General features: G+C 40.9%; 1 protein-coding gene across 3 annotated transcripts in view; it reads left to right on the top strand.

Annotated features, from left to right (window-relative positions):
- The window catches only part of EPHA3 (EPH receptor A3), a 316733-nt gene that overhangs the window by 208218 nt on the left and 84937 nt on the right, over positions 1-23578 (top strand). The window lies entirely within an intron of this gene.

Genomic DNA, 23578 nt, shown 5'->3' with positions numbered 1-23578 from the left:
ATGTTCCTTGCTGTGTCCCATATAGTAGTAATGCCCCCTTCTGTGCCCCCATTATAGTGACACAGCCCTCTGCTGTGCCCCATATAGTAAAAATGCCCCCTGCTGTGCCACTATATACTGTAGTAATAAAGCCCCTTGCCTTGCCCCTCGATATAATAATAATGTCTCCTGCTGTGTCTCCATATAGTAATAATGTCCCCACTGTGCCCCCATATAAAAATAATTCCACCTGCCCTGCTGTGCCCCCATAGTAATAATGTCCCTTGTGCTGTGTCCCCATAGTAATAATGCCCTCTGCATTATAGTAAAAAAGTGTTAGCACTGAGTGAGGTCAGGGCTGCCTCTCAGTGCTGTGCGAGGTCCAGACCTGTGGGTAAGGGTTAGTGGTGCTGCCGGTGGTAAAAACGGCCCTGAGTAGAGGGCATCCCTAACAGCTGCATGGCCACAGCTTCTAGGGATGCTTAATAGGGGACTTGACCAAAGGAGTACCATGGCACTGAGCAGTGGTGGGACACTCCGGGCCCCTGTGCAGCCGACCTGCTGTATCTATCTTTTTATTTAGAAAGCCAAGAGAAACTATAACACCCAAAGAAGCCACAATGGGGATCTTGTTGCCTCCTAATCTTCCTTTTAACAGATGGAACTTAACAATGGTTAATAGATAATGGTCAAGAATCAGGGAACCATAACATGTATAGTTGGAAACCCCCTTTAACATAAATAATTTATCCTAGTCCTTAGTTCTTACTTTTATTGAGACAATGCGCCCGATCCTACAGCTAACTTCCAGGCTCGCTCCCCTGTATTGGAGCAGATCAGGTTTCATACTATTGTTTTCCCGTAGACCAGATCTGACAAGTAAAGGTAACATTTAGTTACTGTAACAGATTAACCATTAAACATACAGGACGCTGATTTATTATTAACAATGAGAGCTTCCTAATGTCTTGCTTTCCCGGCTACCACAAAACATTTAATGAATCTGCAATAACTCCCATTTGTTAATAAGCTCCCGCCAGTAGTTTGGGATCAATCACTGGGTAATGCAGTGGGGGGGGGGGGGGGGGGGGGATATTTCAGGCTGCACAGGTCAATGTTAAGAGCACTCCCACCATTTACTACACACACTGAGGAAGCAGCACGAGGAAATTAGAGCAAGATATTAGTTACAATTTAGGAAACCTGACTCTGCCGTGCACATCCTGAATAAGGCTATTTATACCCGGCATACTGCACAGGAAATTGACTGATACATTCTCAGGATACAAGACAAGCTGAATATCGCTTGTAACATTAACTGATTATAAATTCTGTACTTATGAAGTTTAATCGCCACAAATCAATCATAGCAATTTATATAATAGGATAGCGGTTTCTTAAACGGATACTCAGCATCAATGACTCGAGCCTCCATAGGACTCTATTACTTTATACACATGCAGCTTTTACTCACTCTATTACAGCTCAAATGGTTTGTTTTCATGCTTTTTATTGCATTAATATAATCATTCATATATAGCTGTCCCTATAAAATGACATGATGACCTATGACCTTGGGGTCATGGGTTAATGGAGGGAATTGGACAACACATTTGGTTTTCATTGGAATGATGTTGAGTCCTGTTATGATGGTTACAGGGTGGGTATTCACACTGTATCATTCAGATGCATAATTTTAATCAGTCTTCATTGACTTCCAATTGACTGTTAGGGCCCTATTACACCAAGCAGTTATGGCCGATTATCGTTTGGTGTAATAAGCAGTGTTCAAAGGTAACAATCAGCTGACATGCACGATGACGGTTAATCCTTGTCTTTCAAAAAAAAAACTACAATAGCGATGGTCTGCTGGCCGTTGCTTTGCAGACAAGGAGTAGCGGTAGCAGACTGCTGACTTCTCCTATGGGCCACCTGAACAATCAAAAGATCGTTCTGACAGCCACTCCTGCAGCTCCCCGCGGCTCCTCCCAGTTCCTCCCTGCTCACTGTTGGTGCGGGTAATAGCACTGACAGCGAGCGGGGGACAAGGAGCAATCGAGCGCTGATCTGACAGGTCAGCGTTTGCTTGCTCCTGAATATCGGCCGGTGTAATAGGGCCTTTAGTCATGTGACCATGGGGTGCAAGGTGGTAAATGCAAGAGCTGATGTTGCATTAGCGCTACGGCACTTGTCACAGGAGTGGTAGTAACTCTCCCTAGGTACCATCATATGCCTGTTAAAGGGGTCCCTATACCCCCGCTGTAGTGGGATGGTGAAGACACAGATTCAAAAATAACTGGATCAATAGTAACATTTACATGTAGTCTCTAAAGGATACAGTCTGGTATTTCCAGTGACTGTGTTCACAAGTTGCGGTTACGCTTGAGAGGCAGATTTGCCAGCAAATCTCATTAGAGAGGAAAACGGAGACATCTAGGGACCAAAGTGCAGTATTACATCTTTATCCACAGATTACCTTGTAATACAGATAACATGAGTGTCAACCTACATACATGAATACACAGTAGTAACATGGGTTCTGGGACACTGTAGTCAGGGGTAACAACTATCTCTTTCCTGCATTACTGGGTGGTCGGCATGTCACATTAAGGCATTCATCTTCTTGAAGTAGAGTTGTATGGATGAAGATAGGATAGAAAGGGTTTGGTTAGTGTGGATAGAGAGAAGAAGCCAACAATGAGGATAAGAGTTCCCTGGTTAGGTATCTGCTGCCAAAAATTGTAGACTGGTGCATCTGACTGATAGGACTATGTACAGGTGACTACTCACTCTACATTTGTAGCTATAAAGCACCCTAAGGCTATGTTCACACAGTGTATTATTTAAAACAAGAACAGCCATTGTTGGTGATTAAAACACCGTCCGTTCTTTCCTTAAAATAATGCACTGTATTGAACAGTGGTCGTTGTTCCCCTACAGCTGCACAAATAATTGACTTGTCAATTATTTGTGGCCTCTAATGCAGGAACAACGTCCATTGTTCCCGCTCTGTCCACACAATGTAGAGGCCACAATGTATTTGTGGCCTCTAATGCAGGAACAACGTCCATTGTTCCCGCTCTGTCCACACAATGTATGGCCGTACATTGCATGGACGTCAATAGTTAATTGGATTGCAGGCACAGCCAAATTTGCCCGCAATCCAAAATAAAATAAAATTATGTTCCGGTGGCCAATATGGTAATATCGGCCGCAGGAACATGTCAAACAGTGTCCGTTGTTTATACATAGGGGGACATTTATTAAGTCCGACGTTTTTTACGCCGGACTTAAAAATGTCCCCGCATCTCCGGCGCTACCAAGATTTTTGTAGAGGCGGACTGCCTCTACATAAATCCTGTGCGCTCCAGTGCGCACGGCCGAAAACCTACGCCAGCTGAGGGCTGGAGTAGGTTTTCAGCGTAACTTTAAGATAAAAAAAATAATCAATCGCGCGGACTATGAGTTTCCTGCAGGACATACAGCAGCTTGTAAGTATGGGAAGACTTGAGATTTTTTAATAGAAGTAAATTACAAATCAATATAAATTTCTGACACCAGTTGGTTTGAAAGAAAAATATTTTCGCTGGACAACCCCTTTAATGAAAATCTGACTTTGCAAAAATTTACATTCCTTTTAGATTATCATCAGAGATTTTTTTGGTTTGTTTTGAACTTATTTATCTTCAAAATAGCTACAGCTGAACAGTGCTGATTAAAGGGTACTCCGGCAAAAATCTGGTTATTTCAAATCAACTGGTTTCAGAAAGCTATACAGATTTGAAATTTATTTAAAAATCTCAAGGCTTCCCATACTTATCAGCTGCTGTATGTCCTGCAGGAAGTGGTATATTATTTCCAGTCGGACATAGCACTCTCTGCTGCCACCTCTGTCCAAGACAGGAACTGTTCACAACAGGAGAAGTATTCTATGAGGATTTGCAGACTGGAAGGAAAACACAGTTTCCTGCAGGACATACGGGAGCTGATAAGTACTAAAGGACTTAAGAATTTTAAATAAAAATAAATACACATTTTTTTCCATTTACCATATACATAAATTTGTACAACTCACTGTGAAATTATGATGTCTGGAATTTACATGGGACTGCTGGTGAAATGAAGAAGAGATGTCTAGGTTAGACGTCTTCAGGAGAGAATGTAATGATATATGGTATCATCAAGTTCGTGTTTATGACAAAACACAAGATGACAGAGTATAAGCAGATAAAATAGAAGGGTAATACTATCAGAAACGGCCTGTCTGTGCAGCGTACAGTAATGAAACCTAGCTGCGTTTTATGTGTATAGTTCCAGTATAAGACTTTGGCTTTCTATCCCTGCCAAAATAGCACTTTACTTAATCTAGCCGCTCAAGGAAATTATCAAAATATATATATTTATGAATGCTGTGTATAATGAAATATCACTGAATGTAGCCGTTTACTCTATTAAACTAAATAAGTTAATGAATAACTGGAAGACTCCTGATTACGGGATACTAATGCGGCAGATTTGGCAGTGGAGGCTCCGACTATAAAGAGAACAGCTTTACTGCCTTATCAACAAAATCTCCTCAGCTATTTCTTAGTTATATAGGTTTCTGGGAAAGCTGGGCGATATCCAATACGGCGACCATGACAGCTTCTACAGGGGTTGTCAAGTGCACAGTAAGCAACCTCACCTTTCAGGAATTTAGGAAAGCTTTCTATCTATCTATCTATCTATCTATCTATCTATCTATCTATCTATCTTCTATCTATCTCCCATCTATCACCTATCTATCTATCTATCTATCTATCTATCTATCTATCTATCTATCTATCTCCTATCTATCTATCTATCTATCTATCTATCTATCTATCTATCTATCTATCTATCTATCTCCTATCTCCTATATATCTATCTCCTATCTATCTATCTATCTATCTATCTATCTATCTATCTCCTATCTATCTATCTATCTATCTATCTATCTATCTATCTCCTATCTATCTATCTCCTATCTATCTATCTATCTATCTATCTATCTATCTATCTATCTATCTATCATCTATCTATCTATCTATCTATCTATCTATCTATCTATCTATCTAGAAAAGGGAGAAAGCCGCACTTCCGAATCCAGGTGGCGGGTGCTGTACGGAGTAAGTCCCTTGGCTCGGGATCCCAACAAATACAAAAGAAAATTCCGCAGCACACCAGCGTCAAGTGCAAGTGAAAAGGAGTGGTATTTATTGCATGTAGCAAGAAACACAAAAGGGAAGCAACGTTTCTGTCTATTCCAAGACAATGGTCTTGGAGTAGACAGAAACGTTGCATCCCTTTTGTGTTTCTTGCTACATGCAATAAATACCACTCCTTTTCACTTGACGCTGGTGTGCTGCGGAATTTTCTTTTGTATCTATCTATCTATCTCCTATCTATCTCCTATCTATCTCCTATCTATCTCCTATCTATCTCCTATCTATCTCCTATCTATCTCCTATCTATCTCCTATCTATCTCCTATCTATCTTCTATCTATCTATCTATCTATCTATTATCTATCTATCTCCTATCTATCTATCTATCTATCTATCTATCTCCTATCTATCTGTCTATCTATCTATCTATCTATCTATCTATCTATCTATCTCCTATCTATCTATCTCCTATCTATCTATCTATCTCCTATCTATCTATCTATCTATCTATCTATCTATCTATCTATCTCCTATTTATCTATCTCCTATCTATCTATCTATCTATCTATCTATCTATCTATCTATCTCCTATCTATCTATCTATCTATCTATCTCCTATCTATCTATCTCCTATCTATCTATCTATCTATCTATCTATCTATCTATCTATCTATCTATCTATCATCTATCTATCTCCTATCTATCTATCTCCTATCTATCTACTATCTATCTATTATCTATCTATCTATCTATCCATCTAACTATCTATCTGTCTATTTCATATCTGTTTATCATATATGCATCTAAAGATTGCAGCACTCCAATTTCAGAAGCTACTTGCAAAATTTTAGTCCATTATTAGTGATGAGCGAATAGTACGCTATTCACGCTATTCTGCGTTCGAATATTTGAAGGATAATGCAGTAAAAATTTGATTTGCCCTCCCTCCCCCCATGCGCTTTTTTCCAGCCAATAAACATGCAGGGGGAGGGACATGCATCCTCTTGAACAGCTCTTTCATTTTAATATATATTATATTATAATATCATATATATATATATATATATATATATATATATATATATATATGTATGTATAAATATATATACTGCATATATGCTAATATTACACAAGTACATACCGCTAGACTGAATGTATGCTTCTACTTTATGCTCATCACTAGTGTTAAATGCACCCAGGCATGCTTCCCCTGCTATCCCATATGCATTCCATGTGCATTTGGTGACCTCCTAGTGGTTGAATATTGATTTTCAGGTCCCAATTGTTTTTCTCCCATAGACTATTATTGGATTCGACCTTCGTTCGAATATACGAATATCAGGAGCTATTGAAATCGAATTTTGAATAATCGAATATTTCACTATTCGCTCATCTCTATCCATTATCAGTGTAGAAAAAGTAAGAGACGTTCTGGTGCTCTCAAGCTAAGAGCTTCTGTGAGGGGACTGACATGTTAATAGACGATCGCAGGGTTTTCAAAGGTTTAAAAATCTCTGTTTGTCGGACACACCTAGGGCATGTTTTGTTGACAAATGGCAACTACTGAGCATATCGAGGAAACGTCTACAATGTAAGGAGAAAAAGTAAGGAAACCAATGAGTTTAATAACCTGTAAAGCCACCATTTACTGTAATCTTCTTCATCAAACTTTTCCTGCAGCTGCAAATAAGATTTGCTCAACATTGTGAACACATTTTGAACCACTTCTCCCTGAAAATGTTATGGAGTTCATCAGTATTTCTAGGATATAACTTGAAGACCACTTCAGGTCATTCCACAGTGCCTCGGTAGGGTTAAGGTCAGGACCCAGACTTAGTCATTCTAAATCACATATTTTATTCTTTTTGATTTACATGTGTGTGTGCTTCGGGTCATTGCCTTATTGTATCACCCAATGTCTATTTGACTTGAGGTCATGGACTGTAGATGTTAGGTTAGATGCTGTACCACAATGTTCTGTACTATAGAAAAGCAGAAAAGCATTTCTAAAGCTGCTCTTGAGGAGTGACGTCCATGTGGATACAGATTGCGGATATATCCATTACTGGTCCTCTGAATGGTGCGGTATACCTATGAAAGTTAATCAGAGAATTAATTTGTGGACCTCAGACTGTAGACTATCTGAGAATCATCATCCATTATAAAATACATTACAAAAAGAATTATGGCATCCTCTACTTCCTTTCTGTCTATCTAGAATTATGCTTTTGCAATGTGTGTGTGTTTTCTATAGGAAAATTATAATTATCTTTAGGAATCTGTCCATAAAACATATTGAGATAATTGCCATTTTTCAATAAAAGAAGGAAATGAACATCAGAACATAATAATTTTGATAAATGGTCTTGGGAAAATTTTCACATCATGTTGTTAAGCACAACATTCGATTCAGATTAAATTTGCTGAATCATTTACTTACATTTAAAACTTGAGCTTTATGGTCTATAACAACCCAGATGACCCATAAACTTTGCTGGTGAACTGGTGAACCTTAAGGGGGTTCATTCATATAGGAGAAGCACATGTTCCTGTTTTGGCTCGGCTCATACTGGCATTATCGCTTCTATTTATAATGGAGTCTGATTGATCGGTTTTCTAGCAGATCCAAATGGACCCTAAAAGACTCCATTGATGTTATTGGGTTTGTCAGGGTTCTGAAATGTGTCAGTGCCAGGGCATCACCTGTCCAGTGTTTTACAGAACCCTAATTCTAACACCGGTTCTAACTTCCTGAGATTTCACATCAAGTATGCCTTATGTTGTGATTGCAACTTAGACCTGCCCTGTCACGTCTTCAAAGGGATAGAGGTGCGGAGAAAAAGTTTCAGTGCTGGAGAGCAAAATGCTTTAGTCGTCTTCTGCTTCCTGGACAGCCCCTTTGCATTAATTTTCAAACTAACAATGTAATTTTGGAAGTTGATATACAGTATATAAATATTTGCCAGTATAGTTTGGGAATTTAAAGGGGTTTTCAAGTCACAATATATTAACATGCAAAAGAAGAGCCCGTGGAGCCTCATTTAAGAGTCACGAAACACAGGACTAGCCAGATATCCCTCCAGGAAAGACCCAGCCAAAGGGTGTCTCCTGTAGGGAAACCACCAAAACCACCATATTTAGTGGCCCTATAAGGTGGTTTTGGTGGTTTCTCTAAAGGAACCACCCCTTGGCTGGATCCTTCCCGGAGGGATATCTGGCTAGTCTTGTGTTTCGACACTCTTAAATGAGGCTCCATGGGCTCTTCTTTCGCATATTTATGTTTCCCAGGAAGCAATGCACCTAGGATTTCACTACATTGAGCGCTTTAAGCGGTAGCCGGCAGTGTTATTGTTCGGCTGGTCTCCCTGAGATCAGCGATCTGTTTATCTCATGACAATATATTATTGACCTTTCCTCAGAATGGTTGATCAACTTTAGATTAGTGGGGTGCTGATACCTGGCATATGGTAACTACCAAATGTTGACACTTTGAATGGTAAGATACTAGACTCAAATTTTACAATGAAATAGTTGTCAGTAGGGATGAGTGAATTTACAGTAAAGGCTCAGTGATTGGCTTGTCTGCTTGCTGCCTTTGATCTCTGGGCAGCTACATGCTGCTCCTCCTCGAGTGCCTGGAAAAGCTGGATCCAGTCCTCCTAGGAAATGTTTGCCAGGACTGGATCAAGCATTTCCCGGTACCTGGAGCGGCACAGAGTTCAAAGGCAGCCGGCTGCAAAGCCTAGCAAAGGGATTCCCTTTGCTAGTACTGTAAATTTGCTCGTTACTATATATATATATATATATATATATATATATATATATTTATTATTATTATTATTATTATTATTATTATTTTTTTTTTTTTATTATTATTTTTTTTTCCTCTGATCATGCAGATATATCAAAATGATTGATGCTGAGATCTAGTCGATCTCCAGATAGGAGAAGCATACGGCACAATTCTATTCATTGCTGTGCACTGAGAAGAATGCTCTATTACCAGCACAAAGATCCTGAACACTTAGAACTTTTGGCATGTCTGTGTTACTTGTCAAAAGTTTTTCGAAATGAGAGTAAAACTTTAAAGTTGAATGTGGCTCGCAAAAAACAAAGACCTCTGGTTTGGACGGTGTGATGTACTTTAAGTCCCAGGGTAATTGCCCTTTGATACGAGGCAGTTTTAATCAATTACAAAAAAGAAAATGTATATTCTGCTCCCTTTGACCAGTTCTTGCTCCTCATTCCACCCGATAATTTGACTCAATGACCCCTTATCCTCCCTTTTTCCATGAGTGAAATATTAGTCTAACACATTTTTGAGAACATCTATAAAGTAAGAAGTAAAGTGTAACTGTTATACAGACTCAGATACTTCTTGATGTTGCGGGGAGAGCGGCAGAACAATTAACCTGTCTGATATTATGGGGAACCATTTACAAAATGCTTAAGTTACTCATCGCAGTCGTGTTTTTGCACTCAGGGGAACAATCATGCAAGTATGTAGTCGCCACAGATGCCGTGTTCTTTCCTTAGTCATTAAATATGTCAAAATTAAATTACTTCTGCCAAATATTTTGAGTACTTAGAAGCATCTACTTTTAAAGATAATGTTAAATGTATTTTATGGCCCTTTTTTTGGTTTATAGCTTGGCTGTAGAACACATACAAGCCACAATATGTGTCTTTAAAACACGTATAATATCTCAGGCTCCGATGTTCCCTTTTTGATATATTTATTTTCCTCCCACCGGTCCTAATAAAAAGGTTCAGCAGATAGTAGGCTTATTAAACGTCCACTGAAGACATGATATAGCGTATGGATGGCTTAGGGATTGTTTTCACAGCTGCAGGCCATTATATGTGGAGATAAAGCATCGTACCTGGGATATGTTGAGTTTTTGACTCTTAAACAGTTGCAATAAACAAAGATTTCATGATTTGAAATAATAGTTCAAAGGAGTAAATGAATCGCTCACGTCCCGCGTGTATTAAGTCTTGATAAGTCAGTCTCCTGCAAGATAAGGCCGTTTTCTCCCGATACCTTTAGGAACATAGAGGTGATAATACTTAAGCTTGAGTTTTCCCAGATGATAACAAGATCGTGTGATGGAGTCTTCCTAAGTAAAACACTCTTGGATGCATCACTGACAATTATTAAAGTGATTTTTTCATGATTTTTCTGCTCCCATAAGCAACATCAGACAGGGTTGTGCCAGCTCCACTACTAAGCTGTGCGTGTGTTGGATCCTTCTAGTTTTTGCTTCGGAGTAGATTCTGACCATGCACCATATTCTTGATTTCTATAGCTTATCTAATCATCCTTCATTATAACTGTCCGTCAGGGTCCCAACTAAAACTTCCTAAGGGTTTAGACTCTGTTCCCATCATATTAGCTATATGTACTGCAGGTATTCTTTCAATAGTTATTAGTGTTCATCAAGATTCATCGGGATGTGTTTTAACACGCTGGTTAGAGCTGCCATGAATAGAACCAGTGACTAAGCAGAGTATGTTCAGAGACCAAGTGATAAGTACTAGCTATATAGCTTTAGTATAGTTTCATTGCCTCCCATAATGGAGACTGCAGGGACATAGGGCTAATGTAGTGAAAGAAGGAAAAATTACCCAAATGGATATTACCATCTCAATCCACAGAACTTGGGATAGCAAGCTGATCAGTAGAGGTCTAACTGCTGGGTCCCCCACCAATCATTAGTATGGAGTATACTATACATTCACAGCCAGTACTTAACTCATTCTCTAGGGGGCATTGCTGAGTGCTAAGCTGGGCAATGCTCCCTCAGAGGTTCCAAAGAGAATGAGTGGATAGATGGCCGTGCACATGTGGTGTGCTCCAGTAATTTCAGAAACAATGTTTTCCCTGTTCTTAGGGCATGGCCCCCATTGCTTAGCAATGTTTGGAAGTCCCATCGAGAACCAATAAAATGCTGTCTCTAAATGTGTGGTGTAGTTTGTACATTGCGCCTCTTATGATTGGCGGAGATGCCAGCAGTGCCAGCAGACCACCACCGCTCAGCCCGTATCCTGTAGATGGGGATAGTTTCTTGAGATGGGAATATACCTTTCAAATACTCAAGCTACTTTTAGAGAAAAAGTTTGGGATCTCATTCATGTTCTACTCCTTAGGTATTGCCACTGGTTTGGCAGATTACTGGAGAAAATCCTTTTAGATTACAAAAGGTTATTGGGATACATATATAATAGTTTGATATCCTGTCACCCATGGAACCATATTTCCAAATTAAGCTGAAGGATCTTTGGTTTCTCTTATACATAGGAGCTTCTAGGTAAAGACTATTTCTGCTATACCCTTGATAGAGATGTAACTTGGTGCACTTGGACCTTGGTGCCAACCAGTCATCCTTCCCAATCTTTCATAAGTTGCTGCGTACGATACATGTATTAAGTCAGAATATCAAGATTACATCCATGTGCTGTATATAATTTCCCCTTTACATTGCTCACATATATATATAGCCACATGACTCCTACAGGCTTCGGGGCAAAGTGGTGTCTGTAATTTTTACTGCCAATCTTGCATAGGACGTGCAATAATGTGGCTATATAGGTAAAAAAAAAAAAACCAGCGACAACACACCATCTCTTACCATATTACAGTTACATTACCATTCTCACTTTATGATACTTTGACCTGAAACAGCTCCAGTGACAAGCTCATTTTCCCACCTTTGAAAATCGACATCTCTGCAAAGATCCTTCTTTCGTTACTTTATGGAAAACGTCTTCTATTTCATAAACCTGAGTGTAAAAAAAAAATAAAAAAAATCTGCTAGGGCTTATTAAAAAGAACCATACTGTTCTGATTTTGAGAACTTTTGCACGTTTGTCAAGAGGCTTCGTAGTCAATAAACGTTGTGTGCTGTCTCGAGCGGGTCCTGCTAAGAAGAGTCAGAGCCACGCAATCTTAAATTGACCCCCTGCTTCAAACATTCCTGACTGACTGCAAATGATACTGCTCAGATTTCCTCCCTCTGCCTTTTAATATGAATTACCCAAGTGCATCATTACGCCAGAGTCATCGACTCCTATTAGAAAGGAAACTCAACAGAACAATTTGCGCAGTAAAAAATGATCGTGTTTTCAGAATTTCATACTTCTCTATGGCCATTTGAAGCTCGCAACTGCTGATGTTATAGGAATCACAGCTGTTACCCAAATGTACGGTGTAATGAACTTTGTTTGTAGGAATGATAGTGAACAGCTGTTACTCTCAATTGCTGTTTTCTCTTCAGACTCAGGTTTTCCATTAATGTTGTGACAGATTACGGCTCTCTGTATGAGCTGCGGCCTAACAGAACTACTATATACCTGTAGTGTGAGTGGTATCATTACAGTAAAATGGGTTGTCCCCAGCAGACACCATCTGTCGGCATAACCTATCAGGATATATTGAGGTCAAAGAGTGAGGAGCACATTTGGGACATCCTTTTGTAGCCAAAACAGAGAGCCACCAGAGAATGGATTACCCTCTGCCAGACAGGCCATTCCACAGCTGGGGCAGACAATGATTAGTTGATCGCTAGGACATTGTGCTTTGGAGCAGGACAATCTCTTAATATGTCTCCTATATTAGGTTATTTTAACCCTGCAACTGTTCGATGTATCTGCAAAGCTCCCGACAAACACATCAAACTTAAAGGGGTTATCCAGGATTAGGCCATGTTCACACAACGTATGTTTAGCATAAATCATGCCCGTTGTTGCAATTTGCAACAATGGCCGTGATGTATGCTAAACGTACATTGTATTTGAATTAATACGCTCTGGCCAGGATTCTATTCGGCCGCATGAAAAACTGACATGTCAGTTTTAGGCAACCGCTATTCATTGAACAGCGTCCGCACAGAACATGTCAGTTCACACAATGGAGCGTGCGGCTCCGGCTGCTCGCTCCATTGTGTGCAGCGGTAAATTGGGATGCGGGAATTCATCAGAAATTAAGTTTATCCGGCCGGTACTGCAGTACCGACCGGGAATATCTTCAGTAACATCAGCCATTCTGTGACCCTGCCAGGTCACAGAACGGCCGGTGTTATACGCCGTGTGAACATGGCCTTAGAAAGTGCAAAAACAGCACCAGGATAATCTCCTTAGAGGGGTTTCTGGGCGCAGGAACTATTGTTTTCTTGCTTCCAGGTGATCTCCTTCCTCCTTGTGGTTTTCAGACTTCAAGACAGGGGGTGGGTGCGGAATCATGATCATCATGAGGTGGAGAAACATGTCTACATGTGGAGACCAATGAACACACAATGTTGCGGCCACATGTGATAATCGCAGTTAAGTACCTGCCTACCTGTCTTGGAGAATACACAACACCCAGGATCATTAAAAGGGAATACATTTGCTGCTAACAGAAAAACACTTTAAACATACAGCTCTATTGATCAATTGGAGTGTTTTTTTGTTGTGTTTTTTTTGCGTTCTTTATGCTTCTTTCAGGCTAGGGCTGCCGCTGAGCCTCAGTGAAAACTTTTGGAAGTGCCATATGAGGAAGGTTTGGGCAGCTGCCTGGGGCCCAGGGCTCCTTGGGGGGCCAAAAGCCATCAAAACTGCACACATGTGATCCTGGAGCTGAACTTTACTTGGGATCCTCTGATCATATAATAAAGGGGCAATACACAGGGAGCCATCTACTAAAAGGAGGCTACACTGGGGTTCATCTACTAAAAGCGGGGTAAACTTGGGACTAAGATGGGACTAAACAGGGAGCTATCTGGTTAAGGGGGCTATACTTGGGCCATCTTCACAGGGAGCTGTCTACTAAAGAGAGGGGCTACACAGGAGGTCATCTACTTAAAGGGGTAGTCCACCAAAAAAAATTTTCTTTCAAATCAACTGGTGCCATAAAGTGCCAGAGATTTGTAATTCACTTCTATTCAAAAATCTTAAGTCTTCCAGTACTTATCAGCTGCTGTGTGTCCAGCAGGAAGTGGTGTTTTCTTTCCTGTCTGACCCAGTGCTCTTTGTTGCCTCCTCTGTCCATGTCAGGAACTGTCCAAAGCAGCAGCAAATCCCCATAGAAAACCTCCCCTGCTCTCCAGACTGGAAATAATACAACTTCCTGTTGGGCATACAGCAGCTGATAAGTACTGGAAGACTTAATATTTTTTAATAGAAGTGAATTACAAATCTCTGGCACTTTATGGCACCAGTTCATTTGAAAGAAAAATTTTTTTGGTGGACTACCCCTTTAACCCTTTAAGGACATGGCCCATTTTCGTTTTTACGTTTTCGGTTTTTCCTCCTTGTGTTTAAAAGGTCATAGCACTTGAATTTTTCCACCTAGATACCCACATGACCCCTTATTTCTTGCGTCACTAATTGTACTTTGCAATTACAGGCTGAATTTTTGCATAAAGTACACTGCGAAACCAGAAAAAAATTCAAAGTGTGGTGAAATTGAAAAAAAAAAACGCATTTCTTTTATTTGGGGGAAATGTGTTTTTACGCCATTCGCCCTGGGGTAAAACTGACTTGTTATGCATGTTCCTCAAGTCGTTACGATTAAAACGATATATAACATGTATAACTTATATTGTATCTGATGGCCTGTAAAAAATTCAAACCGTTGTTAACCAATATACATTCCTTAAAATCGCTCCATTCCCAGGCTTATAGCGCTTTTATCCTTTGGTCTATGGGGCTGTGTCAGGTGTCATTTTTTGCGCCATGATGTGATCTTTCTATCGGTACCTTGATTGCGCATATACGACTTTTTGATCGCTTTTTATTACATTTTTTCTGGATTTGATGCGACCAAAAATGCGCAATTTTGCACTTTGGGATTTTTTTGCGCTGACGCCGTTTACCGTACGAGATCAGGAATGTGATTAATTAATAGTTCGGGCGATTACGCACGCGGCGATACCAAACATGTTTATTTATTTATTTATTTATTTGTTTACTTTTATTTAAAACCTGGGAAAAGGGGGGTGATTCAGACTTTTATTAGGGGAGGGGGATTTTTACTATTAACAACACGTTTTTTTTTTTTTTTACACATATACTAGAAGCCCCCCTGGGGGACTTCTAGTATATACACTGTGATCTCTCATTGAGATCTCTGCAGCATAGATATGCTGCAGAGATCCATGAGATCGGCACTCGTTTGCTTTCGGCTGCTGCAGCCGGAAACAAACGAGTGCCGAGCCGAGGACGGCGCCATCTTGGACGCGTCCCCGGCCGGCATCAGTAACGGAGATCGCTCCTCCGGGACAAGGTCCCGGAGGAGCGATCTCCCCCACTAGACACCAGGGAAACGTTGCCTCCGGTAATCGGAGGCAGCTGTCAACTTTGACAGCTGCCTCCGATTAGCTAATTAGCGGGCACGGCGATCGGACCGTGCCCGCTAATAGCGGCGGTCCCGGGCTACACGCGGCACCCGGGATCGCGGCACTTCAAAGCGGGGCCGCCGCGCGGCCCCGCTTTGAAGTGCTAATGAGGACATAGGACGTACCGGTACGTCCTATGTCCTTAAGAGGTTAAGGGGGACTACACAGGGAGCTATCTATTAAAGAGAAACCTACACAGAGAGCTATCTACTATAGCGGAATGCGAGCAAGCTTGTTGCTCTAGGGTACTGTGCATTTGCGCACAGGGGATAGGATGGGGCCCAGGGTGCATTTAATCCGTCCCTTCCTGTCTCAACCAAAGATTGGCTGAGCAAGCCCTTCACATGTGTTGGGATGGACAGCAAGAGGCTGTAAATTCTATGAACAACCACTTTAATAACTATATAAACAAACAAATAAATACATTATTAAATGAATCAATAAACAATACTTAAGTAAATGAATCAATTAAAAAAACTGTACAGCAAAGCTTATCATCAGTTTTAATCACTAGATGTCAATCAGTTCTTGTATTTATTTTACAATGTCCTGTCGTTTGTAGTTTATTCTTAATCAGGATTCATACATACATCCATATTACAACATCCATTGTCTTACATGAAGTAACTGCGGCTCCGTAATAGGAAATGTGGTCATTAAACACTGTGTTAACAGATCTGTGTCTTCCCAGTAGACCATACTTTTACAGTAGAGCCTTAGTGATGTTCTGCATCACCCTACAGCCCAATTAAGCTGGTTGACATCTAAAACTCTGCTTAGACATCTGCACCTTGTATGTCAACATTCAATTGAGATCACTAGCGTCATGTCGTTGTATAACCCGCAGCCATTTCTGACAGTGGCCGAGCTAAAAATATTCTATAAGGTACACACCTGCCGGAGGTTTTACTAGCTGTAGCATCCCCAACTCCTCATCACCGTAGGTCATCTGTACGGCTTTACAGTGCACATGGCTATGTAAAGTAAGTGCGAGGTTGGGGTTTTGCAGCATTCGTATGTAAAGCCTTTAAGAGCTCCTCTGTTTGTCCTCTGTAATAGCAGTAGAAATACTAACAATTAAGTTTATGGTTCCAACATAAGATTTTCCCGGAGTCTGGTAAATTGCTTTTGCAGTTGAATGAGCATATCTCATTACTCTTATCATTGAAATAAGAAAGAGAAAAATGAATATTGTAACTGCAGCCCTGCCCTTGACGCTACATAGTCTAAACCCATCCATCTACGCCCTGATTAAGGATTACCGCTAAATCATTTGTTTTCTACAGAGCCTGCAGGAGTCATTCACTATAGCGATGAATCTCTTACTATTCTGGTGAAGTTCTCTTTCATCAGAAGAATTTATCATCTGCGTGTTTCGAGACTACAAAAAAAGTGGTTGACAGGTTCTCGAGAGTCCCAAATGTGACCACTAAAGGTACTTTGTAAGTTGTCTAAGGTTATTAGAAAGCTATGGAGACCATATACTTAGGGAGATATGGAAAGCAGACAGCCCTAATGCAAAACAATTTATGCATGTCTTGATTTCCCATAGTTTATGGTAGAACACCTCTATCGTGTTACCCAAGGACTAGGCTATACCAGACTAACAGGAGCAGTTAAGTAAATGATCCCACCATTGACATGTGACAAAGAAATTAAGAAAAACATACACGGTGGGATGGCACCAAGTGGTAAATTATTAGTATTTTCAACAACAGAAATGGATTAGTTCAGGATCAGGTTTGGCAGGCAATTATTACACAATGATGGTCAGCCGCAAATAGCCAAAATTGTCCTTTTTGTCTGACTTTTATTTTATGTGTATGGCAACTTAAAGGGAATCTGTTGGCTGTAATTCCTTTTCCAAACTGCTGACACTGTTAGATAGCTGTTAGGTCAGGGAGACACATGGTACCTTTCATATATCCAGCTGTGCATCCTGGATTTAGAGACACAATTTCATTCTCTGCTTGATTGACACCTGAAAGCTGAGTCTTAATCAGGTGAGGTATGGGAGGGGGAGCAAGATGGTGATATAGCTTGCTGCGCTTCAGGAGCTTTGGAAAGCCTCTTTGACTCTTCATGCTATAGTATAAAAACATTTTTCAAATCCTGGAATCACAGACAGATATATAAAGGGTACCATGTGTCTTCCTGACCAAACAGCGATGTAACAGTGTCAGCAGTTCGGAATGTGAATTACAGCTGACAGATTCCCATTAAAGATGTTGTCTAGCCAGGACAAGAAATGCCCACTCAAAAGTGACAGCATAGTCACCAGCCACCGAGCCAGAATTTCCTTTTCCCACTGCACGACAGTGGAGCTATTGAAGAGACCTACAGTAGTGGCAGTGGCGGGGAGCAGACCAGGTATGTATACAGCTTTGCTATGTATCCTGAAGTTCTGGCCAGACAATCTCTTTAACTGTCTACCAACAATTATACCAATAATTTAGTGGAGTTAAATTGGGTTTCTTATGACAACAGCATAAATCTCATCACATCAATAGTAATCTCCACCCAATATCCATGTTGATATAGCATCACCAGTAAGTCACAGTAAAATATTGGCAATATCACTGGTGCAATTCCAATTGTAAACTGAAAATCATGAGCACCTAGCCAATTAAACAATTCAATATAACAATGGTTTCCATACTTACAGGATACCAAAATTGTGATAATTTGGTGATAAAGATAAAAGATTGCACTTTTTGTTGCGTCAGTCATTCTGCATACAGTACATATTCGTAAATAAAATGATCCACAGCGGATCTCACTTCTGCGGATTCGAAGCGAGAACCGCTGCGGATCCGGTACCATTGACCCCCTACGATAGCACATACTCGCAGCGGGATTGACATCCCGCTGTCAGTATGTGCTTTAAGCCCCCGCAGCCCCGCCGCCCGAATCTTCCATTCCCGGCCACATCAGTCTATCCCCAGCCGCATCAGTCTATCCCCGGCGCATCCCCCCATCCCTGGCCACATCCTTCAGCCTGCCGCCACCCGCATCTCTGATCCCCAGCGCATCCCCCCATCCCCGGCCACATCCTTCAGCCCGCCGCTGCCCGCATACAGTACCTGCTCGGCGGCGTGGCTGCAGTGAGGCTGCCGGCTCCAGTTCCGCTCAGATCAGCTGAGGGGGACCGGAGCCGGGAGCCTCACTGCAGCCGCGCCGCCGAGAGCATACAGTACCTGCTCGGCGGGCTGCGGGATGCGGCCGGGGATGGGAGGATGCGCCGGGATAGACTGATGCAGCCGGGGATGGGGGGATGCAGCCGGGGATAGGGGATGCAGACGGCGGCGGGCTGCTGGATGCGGCCGGAGATGGGCTAATGCGGCCGAGTATGGACTGATGCGGCCGAGGATGGTAGATTCGGGCGGCAGGGCTGCGGGCAGCGGGGGGTTAAAGCACATACTGACAGCGGGATGTCAATCCCGCTGCGAGTATGTGCTATCATAGGGGGTCAATGGTACCGGATCCGCAGCTGATCTCGCTACGAATCCGCAGAAGTGAGATCCGCTGTGGATCCGGTATGTGTGAAGGCACCCTAAACTAGTATTATACAATCATTATCCAGACAGACATGCCTTTGGGGCTTAGAAATAGGAATGGTTGCACTTGATTGACAACCCAACCAATATGAAGATCTGAATTCAAGGACTGGAGCCATCACTCAAGCTGCCATATTGTTTTCTAACTCAACAATGACAGAATGCAGTCAGCTAGTAACTCCAGAGAGGCATGAGGAACTCCATTGTGTGTAGGCACTACGTAAACTTTAAGGGCGAATAGTGGGTTTTCATCGATTGGAACAAGCCTCAATGTGCATTTCAATGGTGTTGTTTTCTGTGTTATGTGTAAACAGCCAGTTTATTACCAATATCATCTATAACAAGATCCATATGAAATGTACTATCTACTCCTGGTTCAGAGTATTGTACAAAGACACTATAATAAACTTCCTTAAAAGACTTTCAAGTACTGTAATTATGCAAAAAGAGTCCATGGAGCATCATTCAAGAGTCTCGAGACATGGGATTAGCCAGATATCCCTCCAGGGAAGGACCTAGCCAAGGGGTGGCTGTAAGGAGACCACCAAACACCACCATATTAAACAGCCCTTTCATTCACTATTCAACTCAATTTATGAGTCTGATGATATGACAAGTGAAATCCCAAGGCCAGGTAGCCATCCATAGACAGCTGTTTTGGGCTGTTGCCCCTCATCAGCGCGAAATAGGATTCTGTCTCTATGGACTCTTTTTGCATATTTATATTTCCCAGGGGGCAGTGCACCTAGGTTTTTACTGTGTTGAGAATATTAATAGCAGCTTACAGTGTATTCTGTAGCTGGTCAGTGATCATTTACTCTGGAAGTTCTGTAATTCGCAACTTATATGTAACTGATTTTACATTCTGTGAATTCTCAAATGTTACAATCATTTATATGAGAAAGCCATGACCACTAGAGATGAGCGAATACAATTTGAGCGAGTAGGTATTCGATCTAATATTGCGGTATTCGAAAGATTCGAATTCAATCGAGTATGAGGCGGGAAAAATTTGAAATCCCTCCCATCGCAGTTAGCGCTTTTTTTAATCCAATTACCATGCAGGGAGGCCGTAAGGGACCCTGGGAGTATGCACACAGCGCAAAAACGGCATCTACCCTCATTGGATAGCTGAACCACATGACCTCAAATCTTAAATACTTGGCTCCCGCCTCTCGACCGCAGATGAGCTTTCAAATTAGCCAGGGAAAGATCCTGCAGCAGGGAGAGATAGGTTTTAGTAGCGTTTTGGTTAGGCAGGATTACTACAGAACCCAAAAGTCCTTTTCAGGGCTAAGATCAAGCGAAAAAGTCATCTCTGCATCCAAAGCTTCTCAGTGCTAAGAAATAGATGATATAACAGCAGCATCAGCAGCAGGTGTATTCATTCCAGTACCCTGTGTGTACAAGTGACTTATAGTGTCCCTGTTTAACTCAACTAAGGGCACGTTATACATATTGTTCCAGTAGCCCACTAAGGGCACCTGATATATATTGTTCCAGTAGCCCAGTAAAAGGAACGTGATACATATTGTTCCAGTAGCCCAGAAAAAGGCACGTTATACATACTGTTCCAGTAATGTTCGTACAGCAATACACGTGAATAACATGATGCTCTGCACATTGGAATCATGTATGTAACACTGCGCAAGAAATATGAACGAAATGTGTGAACATTGCCGTAAATGTTCGTAAAGTGTTCGCAAATATTTTTCCTTCGCAACTGCAGAGAGTGGCATTATACTGCGATTTTGGGGTGTTGGATGCACCCAGGCAGGCTCCCCCTAATGTCCCAGTGTCATTCCGGAGGTGTTGGCATCGTTTAGGGAGGTTTTATGGGGGACTTGGTGACCTCCAAGTGGTCGAATTTTGATTTCCAAGTTCCGCAAATTTTTCTCCCATAGACTATAATGGGATTGAATACTCGTTCAAATAGTCGAATATTGGTGCCTATTCGATTCGAATGCTCGAAAGTCGAATATTTCACTACTCGCTCATCTCTAATGACCACCCATTGGACTCTTCGGCTATGTTTATACTATGTAAAACTACGGCTGTAGTTCTCGCCGCAGAGGGTGGGACATAGCTTTATTTTTAATGGGATCCCGGCCGGAGCGTACACACATCGTGTGCGCTCCGGCCGGGATCCCGTGCGGCGCTGGAAAAAACTGACATGTCAGTTTTCTGTGGCCGGAATTCAGCTCCGGCTCCGGCCGCTTGCTTCACTGTGGGCTATGGGAAGCTCTGATGCAGGTGCACGCTGATGCGCCCGCATCAGAGCTCCGCGGCTGGAAAGATCACCCGGCCGGTACCTAAGTACGGAACGGCCGGTTGTTCATGTAATGTGAACATATCCTTAAAGGGAGTCCAATAAGGATTTAAGCCAAATTTTTCCTGTACAAAACTGCAGAAGCCCTGCTTCTCTGACAGTCATAAACAATAAAAAATTATGTCCATAGATACTACAGAGAGAGGATAGGAGAAGGCTACTATAGTTTTTTTCTTAACATAGACTTATAGACTCCAAATAACATGGATTGGTACTTCATGACCACTCATGCACCCTTTAAAACTTATTAGCATGATGTGCGGCTAATAACAATGATTTTATTGGCCACACAAAGATGCCATCAGCAGACGAACAAATGTTTTTTCATTCATCGGCTGAATGCTGACACTATAACATGGGCCAGTTATGGGGAATGTTTTTAGGATCTATGTGAATGATAGCTCTGCAGAATAAGTTGACACTATATGAATAAATATAATATTATTATTATTATTATTATTATTATTATTATTATTATTATTAACACTCCAGCCATTCCTAGCATCAGATAATACAAATTATAATGCGTATAACAATTCAACATTGTTAACCTTCTGTCCATACTTTCATTTCTCATATATTATAGATCATTTCTCATATATATTATAGATCCATCACTCATTTATGATCAGCTAAATCCTATACGCAAAAATATAAATTTCCACCCCCAGTCAATGTTTATTTCCTTGCGAGTTACTTTTATACAGCTTTATACAAAATTAAAACCCATAAAATATTCTTCTGTCATGATTTATGCACTTACTATATCATTTCATTCCGAAGGCAACATGTGTTTATACAAATTACATACGCGGTACACACACACGGCCTGTCTGCCTTACCTCCATGCCAAGCTTACTTATAAAGATTACCATGTCCCGTCCACAAAAGAATGTTTTTTAGATTAGCTGAAGATGTAAGAAAATAGCTGAAAGATGCACATATTTTATCTCCACATCTAACTAATCCCACTATCCCCAAAGGTCTGGTGTAAGCATATGAAAATGATAATCCCAGTCATCCTAGCAAAGTGTATGAAAAATATTACATGCAGCTGTTACCAGAGATCGAGATATAATGAGAGATCGAAGAAAGTTGAGAAAGCCACGAGAAGTCAGGTCTACTGTACATTGCCGGCTATTGCAGGTTATTGTTATATATCCTCACACCTTCATCTGTCGTGAATCTAGAGATATTCACACTTAACCTCTAAAGGAGTCTAGTTTACCGAAATCTATACTAATAATCAGGTTTTCGACACCTTTATCCTGCGTTGACACCTAATGCCATAAAGTATGACTACAATTTGCTTTGTGGTTTTGTTGTGTGTATTGAGCAGAAATGCTACGAAATGTATATAAAAAAATTTAATATGAAATTTGATGTGATATTGTACAGTAGATTTTGTTAGATGAGGATTTTCCCATTGCAAGTCACTATGGGGTAAATTCATCAAGGGCTTTGCGCCTATTTTTAGATGAATAATTAGATTTTTCACCCATTTTTGATCTAAGTTCTGTTTATGAACCAGTATTCTACGGGTGAATGTTTTTTAGATGCAACTTTTTTTTAATCTGCCTGTTTTAAGTATTCACCCGAAAGTTCGGATAATCCGGGATTAGCGCCCAATTTATCATTTGCAGCTTTTAAAAAAGTCTCATAAACAGGTGCAGGCCTACGTCTGGTCAGTACCAGGTGAATATAATTGCGCAATTTTTGCATTTTTTGCGACTTTTTACTTAGCTACATTCACTATGGCAGTACTACATTTTAATGAATCAGTCACAAGCTATTGGAACAAAATACACACCAATCCCCATTAGAATAGTTGCGCACATTAGACTCCTTAGTACATGTCTGCCTATGTCTTTAGATAGTATTAAAATTAAAATTAAAATAAAAAATTAAAACCCACAATAAATTATTATAACATACAGCAATATTTGCCATTTAAATGCTGTTAAAAAAATCTAGTGAAGACCAATGGTATTTACATAGTATAATGCCACCTGGTGTCCAAATTGCATAGCAATGTGTCCACTTAATGAGGACGCACATGCTCAGTCACTCTCCCCTCAGATAGCTTCATAGTGACATTGGACAGACCCCTAGATCAATATTCTGCATTAATATCAGTAGCCCTATGTGTTGT

Source organism: Dendropsophus ebraccatus, chromosome 11 (genome assembly GCF_027789765.1).
Source record: "Dendropsophus ebraccatus isolate aDenEbr1 chromosome 11, aDenEbr1.pat, whole genome shotgun sequence".
Lineage (NCBI taxonomy): Eukaryota > Metazoa > Chordata > Amphibia > Anura > Hylidae > Dendropsophus > Dendropsophus ebraccatus.
This window is presented reverse-complemented; position numbering and strand designations above follow the sequence as displayed.